The sequence below is a fragment of the Lactuca virosa genome, chromosome 2 (genome assembly GCF_052849685.1).
Source record: "Lactuca virosa cultivar CGN04683 chromosome 2, Lactuca_virosa_CGN04683_v6, whole genome shotgun sequence".
Lineage (NCBI taxonomy): Eukaryota > Viridiplantae > Streptophyta > Magnoliopsida > Asterales > Asteraceae > Lactuca > Lactuca virosa.
The window spans coordinates 215,375,942-215,380,018 of record NC_136427.1 but is presented as its reverse complement, the minus strand read 5'-3'; the positions used below and the strand labels follow the sequence as shown (position 1 = coordinate 215,380,018).

Here is a 4,077-nt window from a genome sequence, read left to right as displayed (position 1 = left end):
TTTTGTTTAGAAAAAATAATTAAATTTTTAATGGTTAAATCATAATATAAATCTTTTCGGTGGTTAAATTAAACCGATAAAATTCCAAACTAAAATGGTCTTTACAAAATCCAATATTTTATAGTTGTTTTTATGAAAAATAAAACAAACTTTCGGTGGTCAAACTGAAAAATTGTTTCGAAGATTAAACCAAAAAAAAAAAAAAAAAAAAATTTACAATGATTTTTATGGAATTTTTCCAAATAAAAACCTAATATACGACTTTAACACTCCAAACTACAAACATTATAAAAACTTCTACAGCTTGCATATATACAAAGTACAAACTCCTATATAATTCACAGATCATACATAGAAAAAAAAATGGCTTAGATGAATCTCGGCAGTGTTTAGATGAATCTGGAATTGATGATTAGATTAGTTCTTCGAGTTTATTCATCTCCAAAGATTCTCTTAAAGCAGTTCTTTCTCTTTGTAGTGATTATCGTGCAAATGTTCATACTCAAACTCAAAAAAGATTGCAGGTTGCTATAAGCCACAGATCAACTAAAATTTACTTATGATGTTTTGCTTGTATTTCCAGATTAACTGCAGTTTCGGATACTTTTTTAGTGCGTATGTCAATGCATTTTATTTCTAGACTAAACTGATTTGGTGATTCCAAAAGAAATGCAATTGAATTTGCAAGTGCAAGAAACTGAAATATACATGAGCAAAACAAAGGTTGAAGTCATCTAATCCTGAACCTGCGAGGTATGTGAAAAGAGTTTATCCAGCCTCTTCAAACACCCGACTCCTGAGATGTATGAATATGCATTAGATAAGCAATTCCAGTAGAATCCATTTTCGCATTACCCCTTAAACCTTAAATTTCAAAGTAATAAAAAGTTAGGCTTTTTACCTCAAGTGTAAAAGATGGGAAAGAAGAGAAAGAGGGAGCGGCAGTGGGCGGATATGGCGCCGGACTTGGTGGCGTCGACTGGTGACTGCGGCGGGACTGGTGGATGCAAATCGACAGCCAAAGTGGTGGTGTCGGACAGTAGGAGACGGAAAGAAAGGAAAAATGGGGATTTTTGTCCAATTGCTAGAAAGTTAGACAGATCAGCACTAGAACCGACAATAGACTGGGATCGGAGCAAATCGATGTTGATCTTCTTTAACAAATTTCAAACTCTTATCCAAAGTAGCTCTGTAACTTGGGTTTTTAATAATCAAACTTATTTCTTTATCTACTGGATCAACAAATATTTAAAGCCACCTAGTAAGCCGTATGATTTTTGAATAATGAAACACAGTTTACTAAAATTTTAAAATTAAAAATGTCTACTATACTATAGCTTAATATTTAAAACGATATTTCTTGGATAAAGCAAATGTAAAAGACATTCAAATAATATTTGAGAATTAAAAATCACTATTGTGGCAACTTCCTATTGATTTCTGACCGTTGATTATTGATTACATTGATAATAAATAGTTATTGCAAACTTTCTTCTATTTGATAAATGATTTTATTTATTTATAAATGGAATTGACAAATGTTTAATGAAATATAAATAGAATGATATCATAATTCTTGGTAGAAGACCGGAAGTTTAGAAGTCGACTCCTTCAATCCTAAGTAAAATCAGTTTGACATTTGGTCTTTGCACTTTAGACTTTCGATTGGAATTAAAACTAAATGTTAAGTAGTATAAAATATAAATGCATAATTCTAAAATTTATACGGGATGAGTTATAAACGGAGCAGATTGGTGATGATCAATACCAATTTCAATAAAATGATTAGCGGATACGGGTTGTTAACGTGTAAACAAATCAAAAACTACGTTCCAAACCCATATAATTCTTACGGGTTTAGATCGGATCAAGTTCAAAACTCGCTCCATTTCCAGGTCTAATCAACACCTATTTTTTTAATTGAGTATCTACTCGTGGGTAATATGTTAAGGTCATACGGTATGCCTACGTAAAATGGGCGTAAAACTGAGGTGACTCCTTTCTTTGACGCATAAATACCACCCGAATGGTGTGTAGTTGTGAGGTAGAGTGGATGTCTTTATGGGACATAAGAATGGAGAAAGAAACTTCCTTTTCTTTCTTTCTTTCTTTCTCTCTCTCTCTCTCTCACACTTATTCTTCTTATTCTTTTCATTATTATTCTTCTTCTATATGTGAAGACCACCGTATTGGTGGTGGAAGAGTGTTGTGTTGACGTGGCTAGCTTTACGCTGTGGTGTATACCTATTAACCTAAGGCTATCAAGAGTGGTCACCAGTTGACCACTCTAAAAGTGATGCCACCTAACTTTCACGCCATTACAACTTCTCCATCACACACATAGGAAATGGTCGCCACTCCACCTCACCTTTATCATGGTTGCACTTTATGTTTAATATCTTATGCGTTTAAGAGAGCGAGGGGAGGGAGGGGGGAGGGGGATATGAAAGATATAGACAAAGAAAAGAGTGGTCGGTCGTGGTTCTCATCACAACCAACCACAACCACTCCCCTTTACTCCAACAAGAGGTAATGTTCACCTCCTTCACGCCCCAATGACGCCACTTATCATAACCTAGCCCCTTAAGCCTAAGTACCAATATGTGAGTATTCCGGAAATATACAATTTATTTTTATCAGATAAAATTACATAAGTGGTATTTGATTTACAAAAAGTAATAGTGTAATCCTTAACTTTTTCTATAAATATGGTCCATATGATTTTAATTTCTTATATGATTAGTCTATGGTCCTGATGTAACCCGGAATTCGTCACGAGGCTGATTGAGTCGGGATCTCGGATGTGTTTTTTGTTTCCACTAGCAAGCCCTGATTTTTATTCATGTTACATTCATAAACGAGGTCATTAGAGTCACTCCAGTACTTGCGTCCCAGGAGCAGCCTTCGACAATCAAGTTAGTATCGATACAAAATATAGGTCAGATCTTCCGAGTGGAAGGAAACCGATTGTATGTATGTATGTATATATATATATATATATATATATATATATATATATATATAGAGAGAGAGAGAGAGAGAGAGAGAGATAGAGTTAGAGTTTCAAAATTACTTTAGGATGTGGGTTGAGAGGCATATATATAGTCTGGTGTACCTTTTTCTTGGAGAGGAAGTTAACAACTGGTCATGAGAAGGCTGACGTGACTTGTGTACTTTTTACCTTGGGAATGAGCAGTCAATAACTACCGATGACCGAACCATGGTAAAACGAACGAACCATTGTAAAATGACCGAACCATGGTAAAATGACTAAATCATGGTAAAATGAACGGACCATGGTAAAACAACCGAACAATGGTAAAACGACCGAACCGTTGTGAAATAGCCGAACCGTCGTGAAATGACCGAGCCGTCGTGATTTGACTGAACCATAGGAAAAAGGCCGATGATATATATATATATATATATATATATATATATATATATATATATGTGTGTGTGTGTGTGTGTGTGTGTGTGTATGTGTCATTAAGTCCCCCAAGTATGAAGTAGGAGCGAGTCGATGTATGGTCCTGCTTCAGACTTATAGTAGCACGCATACGTAACCGAACTTCGTCATTTAACTAGGTTGGGAGAAATGACAATGTTTTGGTCAAAAATTGATCAAGTGTAATTCGACAAAATTGTATGAGAGGTTGTGGTGTTAGTGCAAGGTAAGTGTAAAATAATGATCAAAGAAAGACAAGTGAGTTATAAGGAAAACCCTTGATCCTTTATAGGATCTCCGACATAAAATTTTTGGGAGGTGATAATGATCGCCTGCCTTGATGTGTTTTATTGATTTAAATATGATATTACAAAGATGTTGAAGGTAATAAGAGTACACGTGTAATGCTAGAGCTCATCGTGTGTGTGTGTGTTTGTAGTGTGATAGATACATGTGTTATTTATAGTCTAGTGTAAGTAACAAGAAGTCTGATAATCCCAGGATCCTCCAGAATCAGCATATGAACGTTATTTGACTTGGTATTCCGGGTCTTTCGCCAGGTCAAGATGAGTCTCCGTTGAGAATGAGTCTTGTATGGACCAATTCTGCACATGTGAGAAAAATGAAGA

The 4,077-nt window shown here is 35.1% G+C and overlaps 1 long non-coding RNA gene across 1 annotated transcript; it reads right to left on the bottom strand.

Moving 5' to 3' along the window:
- Positions 1-285: 285 nt before the first annotated feature.
- Positions 286-1,202, bottom strand: LOC145156783 (uncharacterized). Its single transcript, XR_013736914.1, has 2 exons — positions 902-1,202; positions 286-796 (listed from the first exon to the last, which is right to left on the bottom strand). It is a non-coding gene; the product is annotated as an uncharacterized LOC145156783 (long non-coding RNA).
- Between the last annotated feature and the right edge of the window lie 2,875 nt (positions 1,203-4,077).